At 40.1% G+C, this 16,188-nt stretch overlaps 1 protein-coding gene across 4 annotated transcripts in view; it reads left to right on the top strand.

The window, feature by feature from the left end:
- RASGEF1A (RasGEF domain family member 1A) overlaps positions 1-16,188 on the top strand; it is a 315,309-nt gene that overhangs the window by 264,169 nt on the left and 34,952 nt on the right. The window lies entirely within an intron of this gene.

Raw genomic sequence — 16,188 nt, 5'->3', positions numbered from 1 at the left:
ATGACATTGAAAATCTTGAACTCCGCAAATGATGAGACTCTGACATTCACATTACATGACAACACATGCCGAGAAAGTGGACATTTGTAGAAATGGAAGATGTCAGTTGACTTAGAGAAGATAGACTAACTTTTTGGGGGCTGCATTGCATAGGACAATGCATTAGGTTTAACTGCAGTCCTATGTAAGACTACAGATGGCCAACAAATGGCAAACTGTACTCTGCTGCACATAAAACTCATAGCTAATCTGTGTTTTGTGTAATACAGTAGATGTACAGTTCAGTGCCACCATTTTATTATCCTTATATGTCTGGATAGGAAGAAGTCCCTGGTGTTATTCAAATGCTCTGTGAAATTGACCGCATAGCAGTGCTGTGTAAGTACACAGCAGGCGCACAGTTGAGGGCCATGCACAGATCCCCATGGAAAGGGATTGTTTACTGTACTTGTGGTTTACACTTGAGCTGGTGATGCATGGAGCAGGTGCTGCCTCATGCTTTGTTTTTTCAGTTAGCAAACAAGACAGGAATTTCCCCATTCTTCCTCTGAGTTTCTGTTTTTTCCACCATGCTTCTCATCTAGACAGACAATACTGCTATTTTTCTGCTTCATGCAACACAGCTTCTTGTTTTGATTGACTTTTCCAGAGAAGGTTTTCTTTAAAATTAATAGAGCGGTCTAAAGTAGATGAAAAATAATACAAGCTTTACAGATGTAGACCGAAGGAACAACTTAATGTGATCTTATAATGTGTTCAAAATATTGCAGAGTAAAATGAAAAACGTTATTAACAGCTATGTTGTTAATGATTTTAAATATGATGCATATGGGACTAGTGACATCACTGCAACTAGTGATGTCACTGAGTATGAGCAGAGAATGGGGACAACAGGGATAGGTGGCACTCATCATTTTACTAGTAAACACAATCATTTGTCTGAGTGATCAGTTCTCAGACGCCAATTGTCCAGATATGTAGTCTGCCACTGTATGGATATCGGTCAAATTGACTAAGTGAGCAGAGCAGTTGTCAGCTACTGTACATTGCATTGATTCTGCAGCAGGGTTGACTTTCAGTCTTATCAAATTTAGCCCTGACTAATAATCCTTACCTAAATCATGACTCAAACTTGGGTCTTCCCCATCACTGCATCCTCTTATACAATGGAATCGTTGCTATAGGAGTGCATATATAAAATCTAACTATATATAGATAGATAGATAGATAGATAGATAGATAGATAGATAGATAGATAGATAGATAGATAGATAGATAGATATGCAGCCCTACAGATATAATAATTTTAAATACAGGGAGTAGTTATTTTTTTCAACTCATGGACTGTAATCTAACCCAGTGTATTATTAAACATGGCATCTTTTTCAGATATGTAGGAGTGTCCTACTCTCCAGTACTTATAATGTGTACTATTTTGAGTGTAGTCATATGCTTTCCACATCCTGAGACACAATCTGGTCCTTTTGTGCGTATAGGGGTTGTCCCACAAAACACCTGTATCCCCTATCCACAGGATAGCTGAAAGTCCCCTGAAGTGCTCCATGAGAATGGAGCACTGGTGCACAGGCGCTCCATTCATTTTTATGGAGCTGCCGGACACAGGCCCCGGATGTCCCATAGAAATTAATAGCACGCCAGTCAGGCATGAGCACAAGTGCTCCATTCTCATGGAGCACTTCGGGGGACTTTCGGTCCCCAGTTCTCCTTATCGCTGGGGGTCCCAGCAGTCCGACCCCCAGCAATCACACATGTATCCCCTGTTCTGTGGATAGGCAATATATGTATTTGTGGGACAACCCCCTAATGTAATTGCATATTACATTTTTGTGTTGTGTTGTATTGTATAGTAGTGACTTCTAGGTCAGTCATGATCGCAATTAAAAGTATTAGTGCTGACAACTGTGTGGTCAGTACATGACCCCAAATGTCCCTCTTTGCATGTTCCCTCAATATGAATCATTCTGGAAGATAATGATGTGTTATTAATGAATACAACTTGCTCTTATTGAGCTTTGGTGGACTAAGTTGCTTGTGAAATAGGTTTAGTTAGTAAATCAAATTTAAAAGGAGATAAAGTCCCTGTAAGTACTTTTCATTTATTTTCTTTTACAATTGTTCACTGTTCTTTGTAACTGGTATAATGGATAGCAAGATTGGAGGTTTTCTTCAGTGCATAGTTTGCCATATGTACGCACAACTGGAGCCGGAGTTCCCGGATGAATACCTCCGTGGCAGATGTGAATATGTTGTTCACCTGGAAGCTCGCATTAGAGATCTGGAGGAGCAGAATGCAACACTGAGGAGAATAGACAATCTTGAGCGGAGTATGCTGCTCACTAAGCAAGCAGTTAGTGGGGTAGAACTGGAGGGTGAAGACATGGGTCAGCAGGACTAGGAAAGTAGCTGAGTTAATGTAGTTAGGGGCAGTAGAAAAGGGTCCAAGAAAAGGAAGGCCAATCCTGTTTCTGACAGTCCAAGCAAAATTGCCAAGTTGGGTGATGATGCGAGGGTGTCGGTCTCAGAAATGGCAGCCCTAGTGGATACTGATCTCCCTAACAGCCAGGAGAACAGACCAGCTAGTAGTCGGAGGGATGGTAATGCAGGTAAGGCAAGACAATTGATAGTTGTAGGGGATTCTATAATAAGGAAGACGGGTAGAATAATTTGTCGCCAAGACTGCCTCAACCGAATGGTTTGCGGTCTCCCTGTTGCCAGGGTTTGGCATGTGGTGGAACAGGTGGACAAATTGCTGGGAGGGGCTGGTGATGATCCAGCTGTTGTAGTCCATGTGGGTACCAACGACAGAATAAATGGCAGTTGGAGGAGCCATAAGAATAATTTGAAAGAACTAGGCTACAAGCTGAAGGGAAGGACCTCCAAAGTACAAGACAATTTGTAGTTCTAGGGGATTCTATAATCAGGAAGACGGATAGAATAATTTGTCGCCAAGACCGCCTCAACCGAATGGTTGCCAGGGTCGGGTATGTGGTGGAACGGGTGGATAAATTACTGGGAGGTTCTTGTGATGATCCAGCTGTCGTGGTCCATGTGGGAACCAATGACAGAATACATGGGAGGTAGAGGAGCCTTAAGAATAATTTTAAAGAACTAGGCTACAAGCTGAAGGGAAGGACTTCTAAAGTAGTATTATCAGGAATACTGCCTGAGCCACGCGCATCACAGGAAAGACAGCGGGAGCTCTGGGAGTTAAATGCATGGCTTAAGTCTTGGTGTAGAGGAGAAGGCTTTGGGTTCCTAGAGCACTGGGCTGACTTTTCATTGGGGTACAAACGGTATTCTGCAGATGATTTGCACCTGAATGGAATGGGGTCTGCTGTGCTGAGGAGGGAGGTCAATGTAGAAAATAAAGGGGTAGTCAGGTTAGAGAGGGGTCAGACTATATTGGTGGGGGGACAAATCGACTGTGGGAGAGGACTAGACAACAGGATAAGAAGATCCATGTGTTACAAAACAAGATTGAAGATAAAAATGCCCACAAAATGTCAAATAATTGAAAGACAAGTTAAAGCGTATGTTCACAAATGCCCGAAGTCTAGCAAGCAAAATGCGGGATCTGGAGGCCTTGGTACTGGAGAAACATATAGATATAGTTGGTGTAGCTGAAACATGGCTAGACTCTTCACACGACTGGGCTGTTTTCAAAAGACAGGACAAACAGGAAAGGTGGTGTATGTCTGTATGTGAGAAGTGATATGAAGTGTGTAAGAGACAATAGTGGGTGAAGATTGTGAGGAGGTTGAAATTTCCTCAACCTGTTGCAGGAAAATTTTATGGGCCAGTTTGTGGAAGACCCGACTAGAGGTGAAGTTCTGTTGGATCTGGTCATTTCTAATAATGCAGAGCTTGTTAGGAAACTTCAATGTTCGTGAAAACCTCGGTAACAGTGATAACAATATAGTTATATTCTACTTATACTGTAAAAACCAAACACAGGCTGGGAGGGCAAAAACACTTAATTTTAAGAAGGCCAATTTCCCCAGGATGAGGGCTGCAATTCAGGATATAGACTGGGAAGAACTAATAATGGTACAAATGATAAATGGGAGATCTTAAAATCTACTTTGGGTAATTATAGTGCAAAATTTATTCCTATAAGGTAACAAGTATATACGACTAAAATTAAACCCCACATGGCTTAGACCTTCTGTGTAAGGGGCAATACATGACAAAAAAAGGGCATTTGAAAAATACAAATCTGAGGGTACAGCTGTAGCCTTTGTAAATCATTTAGAGCTTAATAAAATCTTCCCAAAAAGTAATAAAATCAGCAAAAATACAAAATGAAAGGCAGATGGCCAAGGATAGTAAAACAAATCCCCAAAGGTTCTTCAAGTATAAAAATGCAAAAAAAGCCAAGATCTGAACATGTAGGACCACTAGATAGTGGTAATGGGGAGTTGGTCACAGGGGATCAAGAGAAGGCAAATTTACAAAATGGTTTATTCAGCTCTGTATATACAACAGAAGAAAGAGCAGCTGATGTAGCCGGTGCCAGTGCTATTAATATATCAGTTGATATACTGAATTGGATGACTCTAGATATGGTGCAAGCTAAATAAAATAAAATAAACGTACACAAGGCCCCGGAACCAGATGGGTCACACCCTAGAGTTCTTAAGGAGCTTAGTTCAGTTATTTCTGTCCCCCTCTTTATAATATTCAGAGATTCTCTAGTGACTAGTATAGCGCCAAGGGACTGGTGCAGGGCAAATGTGGTGCCTATTTTCAAAAAGGGCTCTAGGTCTTCCCCGGGTAATTTTAGACCAGTAAGATTAAAGGAGCACTCCACTTTAATTTTTATATTCCACCCCTCCATATGTACATTGGTGTTTCAGTGGGGTGCTGTGTGTAAAAATATTTACCGATCTCCGTATCTTACCTTTTTTCGGTCCAGCGCCGTTCATGGGATTTTCCCTCTGGCTTGTCTGATGTCACTGTGCTTTTGAATAAACCGGAACTCAGGCTCTCAATGCCTTCCTATGGGAACCAGAATGAGGCGCCATAGGAATACATTGATAACCTTACATACGGCTTTCTGAAAAGCAGTGATTCCAGACCATGTCAGAATAAAGATCATGTGAGCGGCGCTACACCCAAAAAATGACAAGATGCGGGGATCGGTAAGTACTTTTGCACACAGCACCCCACTGACACACCAATGTACAAATGGAGGGTGCAAGAACAAAATAAAGTGGAGTGCTTCCTTAACATCCATCGTGGAAAAAATGTTTGCGGGACTACATACAGGAGTATGGGACAAATTATAGTATTATAAGTGACAGCCAGCACGGTTTTACTAAGGACAGAAGTTGTCAAACCAACCTGATCTGTTTTTATGAAGAGGTAAGCAGAAGCCTAGACAGAGGGGCCGCTGTGGATAGTGTTTTTGGACTTTGCAAAGGCATTCAACACTGTACCCCATAGACGTCTAATAGGTAAATGAAGGACTATAGGTTTAGAAAGTATAGTTTGTAATTGGATTTGGAATTGCCTCAAGGACCGTATCCAGAGAGTTGTGGTCAATGATTCCTACTCTGAATGGTCCCCGGTTATAAGTGGTGTACCCCAGGGTTCAGTGCTGGGACCACTATTATTCAACTTATTTATTAATGATATAGAGGATGGGATTAATAGCACTATTTCTATTTTTGCAGATGACACCAAGCTATGTAGTATTGTTCAGTCTATGGAGGATGTTGATAAATTGCAAGCTGATTTGAACACACAGTGTTTGGGCGTCCACTTGGCAAGTTATGCATCTGGGTACCAACAACCTGCATGCATCATATGTCCTAGGGGAGCTACACTGGGGGAGTCACTTGTTGAGAAGGATCTGGGTGTACTTGTAGATCATAGACTAAATAACAGCATGCAATGTCAATCAGCTGCTTCAAAGGCCAGCAAGATATTGTCGTGTATTAAAAGAGGCATGGACTCGCGGGACAGGGATGTAATATTACCACTTTACAAAGCATTAGTGATGTCTCATCTAGAATATACAGTTCAGTTCTGGGCTCCAGTTCATGGAAAGGATGCCCTGGAGTTGGAAAAAATACAAAGAAGAGCAACGAAGCTAATAAGGGGCATGGAGAATCTAAGTTATGAGGAAAGATTTTAAAAATTAGCCTTCTTTACAGGGGGGGGCATGATTAACTTATATAAATATATGAATGGCACATACAAAAAATATGGTGAAAACCTGTTCCATGTAAAACCCCTTCAAAAAACAAGGGGGCACTCCCTCCATCTGGAGAGAAAAAGGTTCAACCTGCAGAGTCGACAAGCCTTCTTTACTGTGAGAACTGTGAATCTATGGAATAGTCACCGCAGGAGCAGTCACAGCAGGGACAGTAGACGGCTATAAAAAAAAGCATAGATAATTTCCTAGAACAAAAATTATCAGCTTCTACATGAATGTGTTGAATTTTTGTTTCATCCCTTTCCCTTTCCCCATCCCTTGGTTGAACTTGATGGACATGTGTCTTTTTTCAATCGTACTAACTATGTAACTATGTAACTGTAAATGCCGGCCTGTTTGACAAGAATGCATATGATTTACTATTCCAAAGTATGAAAAAGCTTGCCATAAATAAAGTTGTTGAATAGGAAACCTTTCCTTGCAAAGGGTTAATTTTCGCTTGCTGAGTCTGGTGGTGATGTAGTATATGTCTGATGCTATAGAAGGTCTTCAATATTTGATTATTCGCACCCTATTTTAGTTTTATGTATAGTCTAGACATCTTGATGACCAGGGAAAATAGCTCATTGGCATTAAATAGTCTGTAGATCATGCACTGCTCTTCTAGATGAACAACATTAAGTCACTTCCCTGGCAACTGAATGGTTACTCTAGATGTCAAGTATGATATATTTAATGGCATAAATTCTATATTGCAGTATTGATGTGACTAGAGAATTGGGGTCAGTGCCTACTAATAGAGAACTAGGTAGAACCTTTGTGTGGTGCAGGGAATTGTATTCATCGTTGGTCATTGTTAGACATGTTGTTTTGTCCAGGTCTGGTTAGGGTCATATTGACCTTTACAGATTTGTGTTATATTGAGCAGCTTTAGCTAAAGAATCATGGAAAGCGTGGGAGGATTGTCCTCAGCATTCTGTGGGGTTGGAAGCCATAGACGGTGTTTTTTTTTTCACACAGGGTTTAAGTGCCGCTGACCTTTGTTCCTTTGACTTGTTTTGTTTTAGGAAGGACAGACCTCCTTCAACTTTTATACTTTGATGTGGTCCTTGAAGAATTTCACCAAATTAGAAGATTAGTGATTGGGTTACAGACACGTTAGTTCTAGAGTAAAGGCTGGTTTACACGGGCAGATTTGTGCCCATAACGAGCGCCGATAATAGAAGGTCCATCTGCATTTGTTTAAATGCCCTTTACATTGGCCGATGTAAACTTTATGGGGACGTACAATCGCCGAATGTGCACCTGATTGTAGTCCCATGTAAATGGGCCGCAATACATCTATAATTTAGCATTATTTGTATAGCAAAACCCTTGCCTCAGTAAGGAGTGGGAGCGCCTCAGATTTCAATCAGTGACACAGTCTAGGACCAATTCCATTGGAAGTCAATCACCTTTTAGTATGTTTTTGGAAATGGGGGAGGAATAGAGGAGTATTCCGATGAACCCACTTGGAAAATATACTTTCGCCAAGAGAATGTTTCCCAGGCTAGATTTGATCCAATGGCTCCAATGCTGGAAATATGGTTCACCGCCTGAAAGAACGATTAAAAACTATAGTTTATTAATTGTATTTATAAAATTGTGGCTCAACCAGCCACTGATACCAGACCAGGCATAAGCAAGCGATTTGCGACAGGAGAAAATGGTTCAGAGTGAATGATGTCTCTCACACCTAAATACCAACTCTCCTGCTTATAGTATAAATTCCGCTATATCCTTGCCAAACATCACTATCTATATAGATCCTACGCGTTTCCTCATCACACTTAAGGTGATGTTTCCTCAGGGATTCATAGATATAAATTGTTTAGTTGTAGTTAAATTCTAAAGTATTTCAATAGTTCTAATGTTACAGCCCTGGATAGCACTGTTCATGTGCTGATTATAGCCTCCAGACGCATGCACGGCTCTGATACACTGGCCGTCAATGCTGGAAATAGCATCAACCTTTCCATACTAAAACTTAGCAGCAGAAATGACAACGATATTGATATTTTTAGAATAATACAGCTTGTCCAGGGCCATTACTTTAGATTTATTGCTTATATTTAATTTGTTGAGCAATTTTAGTAGACACATATTTTTCTTCACTTCTTAAAAGCTTCGGTTGTCTCATCTACTTAACTTACTCATTCTTGAATTTTACATTATTTATCCAGCCTGCTTTTCCCCAAGTAAATAATTTACAAACTTGTAAATTCATCATGTAGTACAGTAAATGTATGTGTTATTTATCAGCATAAAAACTAAAACCCAAGATTTTCAGAATGACAATATTTCTCCATTCTCCATCCCATTCTAGATTTCGCACTCTCCAAGAAGGTCAATGTAATTTTCTTTTTCTTTAGGAATACATCCGTGACTGTGTCGTGATTTTCTAGAAAACCATTCTAGATTCCTTGATATTTCTGAGGTTTAAATCATGACTATTTAGGGAAACTCTTTTACCCCCTCCCTAAACTTAAAACAAAAGAAGAGCCACAGCAAACATTAGCATCACATTCCACCACACTGACACAGGAGAACTTAGGTAATGTTGATGCCCACCCCCATCTTTTGTAGGGAAGAACTAATTCTCCCTCTAGCATCTCACTTGTTTGCGTATATGAGGGAGCCCTTTGCGGGTTTACATAACCCAAAATAAAGAATAGGGCTAGTCTTTTGGCCCCATAGCTGCCGAAAGGGCTTCATAGTATGCACACCCTTGTCTATACTATAAGTTTCTCAAGGTTCCACATATAGCCAATGTCTAAGTTAAAGCTAGACTCAGCCATGTCCATTGTTCACTCCATTTTTATAAATTGACCTGCATGGCGCAAATGGCTTTAAATCCTGCCGCAAATAGTTAATATGTCACACAGCAGATTCGACACTATTTTGGCGTAACATGCGCCAAAAAAAGATGTGAATACATTGATAAATGTGGGCTAATGTACTTCTTTCAGGGAACTACATGCCAAATTGCTATATTAGAGCTCTCACTTGTAACGAGCCCTGCACCTGTGTGTCCATCACATGACTAGGACAGATTTTCATCTCTTATCTATAGTTTAGTGCTGCTAAGAGAATGATGGTATTGTTTTCATATGCCAACATAACCCTAGATGTGTCTTGCAGTTGGGCAGAGGCAAAGCATTCAGAGAACATTTGTCTACTGAAATGGAGCACATTTGCTGTAATCCACCTGGCGCCAGCGAGCTGTCATCTTACAAACAGCACTCGTGTAACGAGAACTTTGATGTGGATTTAAGAGTTGGAATGATTTGGTTATTAAAACAAAGAATGTCGGCATACTAGGGATCCTTGGAATTTCATCACTGAAGATTCATTGCATTGACATATTTTACCTTTTATTATTGCTATGAATTTTCTTTATGTAGTGTGAATAAATACATTGTCATTGACCGCACATTTAGAGTTGACCAGTACAGCGGTCGAAATATACCTCCCCGTGACTATTTCAATGGTTATATGTTTACATTGGTATTTACTAGCCCTTAAAAATAGAATTGGACATCCATAACTTTAACAGCTTGCCTCTTAACATGACAACGTTTTCATGTTACAGTATGTATTTACTTCCGACTCATTCATTATTTTGTCCAAATGTTTCAGAACTTTTTCCTTTTTTATGAACCATACTCCAGCATCTTTCTTGGTTGTTTTGGGCAGGTGGTTGTTTAGAACTTTGGTTACTTTTCTTTGAGCCAATGTGATTCTTGTTTTGCATAGTCTTATATTAGCATAGTTGAATTCCTGCACTCACATCTGATTCTAATGTTCTAAATACTCACGCAGGCCTACAGGGGGAGTATCTGGTTATTAATGAAGGCTTTAATAGTCCTATTCACTGAGCATTGCAGATTTTGTAGTGGATTGGATTTATTACAGTACAATAGGTGAAATCCACTATATGTATGACAGGTAGGGCAGAGTTTTTCAATTGCATTTGAGTGTGGTTAGAAATAACTCCATTCACCAGACCAAATCAGTGGTGTGAAAACCCATCATCAATGTCCTCCAAACTTAGCTAGTCTCAATAGCATCTAGACTCCCTTGACACTTTGGTGGGATTTACTATACACAGCTCTGAATGACCAATACAGAGCTACACAGCAAAACACATTGATGTTAAAACATGGTAACGCTGGACACTGCAAGTTGCAAAATCGAAGCAAAAAAATTGGATTCATTTTATGTTTCCAGATTAATATATATTGCAGTACCATTCTCTTCCCATGTGTATGGCAGAAATATATAAACCGCTAATAAAGCCTCTGTCCAAATGTTTTAAATGTAAAAAGTTGCACAATGTGTTGGCACCGGAGGCGAGCGAGACTTGGGCACCAGTGCTCCACGAGACTAGTATGCTGAATTATTAATGACATGAGAGGTAGTGCATGCTTGTGCTGAGCGGTGTCTTACGTAATGTTTCTCTATGTCATAACACAGACCATCACCAGAATTCCGAGTTACCATTCCAGGCATGTTTTACATTAGTACTTGTCTTACCGTTCGCTTGTATAAGTAGCTTAGAATGCTTGAATTTAATGGCACATTCCAATGAAGAAATCTCTAACACTGCAACCTGCTTTTTGTCAAATGTACATTAACATTGTCTTATTTTAATTGTTTTTATTTTTACATGTTCAAATTTAAGCTGTATCAAAGAGAGGATGAGCTGATTTTAAATTGCGTCCGTCCATGCTTTGGTGTCCATTACTTACTGATGTAACACGTTATGAGAATAACTGGCTGATAACAAGGGATTGCACACTAGAAATGCAGACTTTATAAGTGCTATGGGGCCCTTGTTGGCGGCGGAGAGCTTTGCTTATGTTGGCTCCATCTATTTCCGTGTAGGTGATAGGACCTATATAATAGTTCCCCTCTGCAAGCACTGTAAAAAATGTGTGGGCTATCGTAAAGCCAAACCAACATGGCCGTTAACAAGGCAGTAAATGTAGTACTACGTTGGAGCTACGAAGTTTGATTGAATAAGCAATGATTGTCAAACCTGGTTGCCAGCACAATGCCCTTCATTTCACACAAGTATAACATTTCACTAACATGCCATCTATTGGGCAGTATAACATGCCATCTATTGGGCAGTATAACATGCCATCTATTGGGCAGTATAACATGCCATCTATTGGGCAGTATAACATGCCAACTATTGGGCAATATAACATGCCATCTATTGGGCAGTATAACATGCCATCTATTGGGCAGTATAACATGCCATCCATTGGGCAGTATAACATGCCATCTATTTGGGGCAAGTAGTGTCAATCAAAGGTCTCTGCATTACTGGAGTGCATATTCGGGTTAGCGGTCCAGTCGCACCTCTTTACAGTATAGTGCTACAAGTAATGTACTTTTTTCTACCTCTGCCTGGTAGAAAATCTTGTCCCCATGGCTTTATTTTACGTGTTGTGGACTAGATCACATTCAGTAGTGAAGTCTGCCGTCTGTTTTATTAAAAAAACAGTGATTATTATAACTGATGCATTAAAAGTTATATAATGTAGGAGATTTACTAAAATGCATACAATATACATACACTACCGTTCAAAAGTTTGGGGTCACCCAGACAATTTTGTGTTTTCCATGAAAACTCACACTTATATTTATCAAATGAGTTGCAAAATGACTAGAAAATATAGTCAAGACATTGACAAGGTTAGAAATAATGATTTTTATTTGAAATAATAATTTTCTCCTTCAAACTTTGCTTTCGTCAAAGAATGCTCCATTTGCAGCAATTACAACATTGCAGACCTTTGGCATTCTAGCTGTTAATTTGCTGAGGTAATCGGGAGAAATTTCACCCCATGCTTCCAGAAGCCCCTCCCACAAGTTGGATTGGCTTGATGGGCACTTCTTGCGTACCATACGGTCAAGCTGCTCCCACAACAGCTCTATGGGGTCGAGATCTGGTGACTGCGCTGGCCACTCCATTACAGATAGAATACCAGCTGCCTGCTTCTTCCCTAAATAGTTCTTGCATAATTTGGAGGTGTGCTTTGGGTCATTGTCCTGTTGTAGGATGAAATTGGCTCCAATCAAGCGCTGTCCACAGGGTATGGCATGGCGTTGCAAAATGGAGTGATAGCCTTCCTTATTCAAAATCCCTTTTACCTTGTACAAATCTCTCACTTTACCAGCACCAAAGCAACCCCAGACCATCACATTACCTCCACCATGCTTGACAGATGGCGTCAGGCACTCTTCCAGCATCTTTTCAGTTGTTCTGTGTCTCACAAATGTTCTTCTGTGTGATCCAAACACCTCAAACTTCGATTCGTCTGTCTATAACACTTTTTTCCAATCTTCCTCTGTCCAATGTCTGTGTGCTTTTGCCCATATTAATCTTTTCCTTTTATTAGCCAGTCTCAGATATGGCTTTTTCTTTGCCCTGAAGGCCAGCATCCCGGAGTCGCCTCTTCACTGTAGAAGTTGACACTGGCGTTTTGCGGGTACTATTTAATGAAGCTGCCAGTTGAGGACCTGTGAGGCGTCTATTTCTCAAACTAGAGACTAATGTACTTGTCTTGTTGCTCAGTTGTGCAGCGGGGCCTCCCACTTCTCTTTCTACTCTGGTTAGAGCCTGTTTGTGCTGTCCTCTGAAGGGAGTAGTACACACCGTTGTAGGAAATCTTCAGTTTCTTGGCAATTTCTCGCATGGAATAGCCTTCATTTCTAAGAACAAGAATAGACTGTCGAGTTTCACATGAAAGCTCTCTTTTTCTAGCCATTTTGAGAGTTTAATCAAACACACAAATGTAATGCTCCAGATTCTCAACTAGCTCAAAGGAAGGTCAGTTTTATAGCTCCTCTAAACAGCAAAACTGTTTACAGCGGTGCTAACATAATTGCACAGGGGTTTTCAAGTGTTTTCTAATCATCCATTAGCCTTCTAACACAGTTAGCAAACACAATGTACTATTAGAACACTGGAGTGATGGTTGCTGGAAATGGGCCTCTATACACCTACGTAGATATTGCATTAAAAATCTGACGTTTGCAGCTAGAATAGTCATTTAGCACATTAACAATGTATAGAGTGTATTTCTGATTAATTTAATGTTATCTTCATTGAAAAAAACTGTGCTTTTCTTGCAAAAATAAGGAAATTTCTAAGTGACCCTAAACTTTTGAACGGTAGTGTATATAAAATTATTAGTGTATATGTACGCCAGCAATGAATTTGCATATGGAAGAGAAAATTGTCTGAGATGCCTAGCATAGCAAGTTGCACCAAATATATTATGCCTGGGCGCCAGCTAGAATAATTTGATGCAATATTTGTGCCATTTTTGTTGACTCGTAAATGTATGCATCATATGTCACTATTGATGAATCTTCCCCATTGTTTATACAGGGTTATAGAAGGGTTATCATTCAATCACATATAACTGCTTTGTACAGTAGCAAGCATAAAATCAAGCGCTCAATTGTTTGTATCCATTGCATAACAAGTACAATTGTTTTTCATCTGACCCTACAATTGCAGTTATTTGTACCATAAACACATGAAACAGACATTTCTGTGGGAACGCCAACGTTAGATGTTCTAGCGGTTCATTCGGGAGTGCTCATATTTTCTCTGATGCCATTGGAAGAGGATCAAAACCACAGTCATACGGTTCTTTTATCCTTTCATCATAAAAAAAAATCATCTGGGAAAAACAGACTTTTCTTTATGTTACCATTGATTGTACAGAATGTAAAATCTGGTATTCATTAAAAGAAATTATGAGGGACTCTTTCATAGTGATTAATACATTTAGGCCCATTGTGTAGGTCAAATAACTGCTCCTATGTACAAGTACATTATTTGAATATTTTAAATAATAATTTTATTTTTGCATCTGTTATTAAGGTGAGCATGCTCTGTTTCTCACCATCGAAATGAATAGGAGGTATAAAGCACTCTCACTTGTAGGTATCTGTACATATCATTTTTTTCATTGGAAAGTTATCGTCAGGATCTGAACGACTTTGACAAGGGACAAAATGTAATAACTAGATGAATTGGTCAGAATATGTCTTAAATAACGGGACTTGTGGGTGACGGCCAGGTATGGAGTGGTTAGTACCTACCAAGGACAATCGGTGAACCCGCGACTGATCATGGGTGCCCAAGACTGATGCATGTGGGGAACAAATGCTAGCCTGACGGGTCTGATCCCAAGAACTGCTGTAGCACAAATTGCTGAAAAAGTTCATGCTGGAATTGATAGAAAGGTGTCAGAACATCACACACTTGCTGCATTTTGGACTGCATTGCTGCAAGACCCGTCAGAGTACCGATTCTGACTTCTGTCCACCACCAAAATGGTCTACAATAGACACATGGGCATCAGAACTGGACCACGGAGCAATGGAAAATGGTGACCTGGTCTGATGAGTAACGTTGTATTTTACATTATGTGGACAGCCAGGTACATGTGCGTGGCTTACTTGGGGAAGAGTTGACACCAGGATGGACTATGAAGGCAAGCCAGTAGAAGCAGCGTATGCTCTGAGCAATGTCCTGCTGGGATACCTTGGTTCCTGGCATTCATGTGGATGTTACTTTGACATGTAACACCTACCTAAACATTGTTGCAGACCAAGTATATCCCTTTCATGGTAACGATATTCCCTAATGGCAATGGTCTTTTTTAGCAGGATAATGCGTCCTGCCACACTGCAAACATTGTTCAGTGATGGTTTGAGGAACATGACAAAGAATTCATGGTGTTTACTTGGCCTCCAAATTCCAGGGATCTCAATCCAATCAAGCAGAAGTGGGATGTGCTGGAAAAACAAGTTTGATCCCACCTCGCAACTTAAAGGGTCTGATGCTAAAGTCTTGGTGCCAAATACCACAGGACACCTTCTGAGGTTTTATTGAATCCATGCCTTGATTGGTCAGAGCTGTTTTTGTGGCACAAGGGGGACCTATACAATATTAGCAGGAAGTTTTAATGTAATGGCTGATCGGTCATAAATCTGTACATTGGTACCTTAGTCATATATGATCTACACAGAGGTGCATCCTTGCAACTCTTCATCAACTTTGTTCCCATTAAGATGTGTTGGCCAAATACTAGTGACAGCAGAGGCATAAAATCGTAATAATAATAAAAAATTCATTGTGCCACATAGCAGTGTCTAATAGCAGAACTGATAAGGAAAAATCCATATAGAAACTATGTGTGTATATATATATATATATATATATATATATATATATATGTGCTAAGGTCCAGAACATCACCAGGAAACTAAGACTGTCTGAATACTGGACACTTATTTGGTATGGAGTTGTCGAGCTAGGAGCTGCATGAAAGTAGCCTTTGTGATTACCAAACCAGACTGTGCCCACCTCCGGACTATATATATATTGATCGTAACCAAATTTATACATTTGGTCATAATTGCTCATCAGGCTGGTCAGAGTGTCTGACTGTATTGTTAAACAGTGCTAAATGCGTTGGCTGGGTCACTTGATAATCGAGCTTTTGTATGTGTCAATCTGTAAGGACATTAGTAAGTGAATGGAGTGTACGGACGCTAACAATAAATACTGCCAAGTATGAAACAAGCACACAAAGTACTACTCTGTTTTAAAATGTCACTTCATGGGTTTTACGAAAATGACTTAATAGCCGCACACACCCAAAAACAAGCCGTTCTGCCTAGCCACATTGTTGCTGCCTCACTCAACTCTAAGCCTCCAATTCGGGTTGGAGTAAAGGGGGCTACATAACGTGTGTAGCCCTGTTGGGATAGTTTGTCTCTGCAGAACTTTCTGTAAAACCTGTGTAACATTCTTTGTAAACAAGTAGCCCGCAGGTAGGTACCTATCACCTCTCCTATGAAAGGTTGTAGGTACCTCCCTGGATGTTCCTATGATCCTGAAGGTGCATCATCCCAAATGTACAGAATACATT

The sequence above is a fragment of the Rhinoderma darwinii genome, chromosome 11 (genome assembly GCF_050947455.1).
Source record: "Rhinoderma darwinii isolate aRhiDar2 chromosome 11, aRhiDar2.hap1, whole genome shotgun sequence".
Classification (NCBI taxonomy): Eukaryota; Metazoa; Chordata; class Amphibia; order Anura; family Rhinodermatidae; genus Rhinoderma; species Rhinoderma darwinii.
This window is presented reverse-complemented; position numbering and strand designations above follow the sequence as displayed.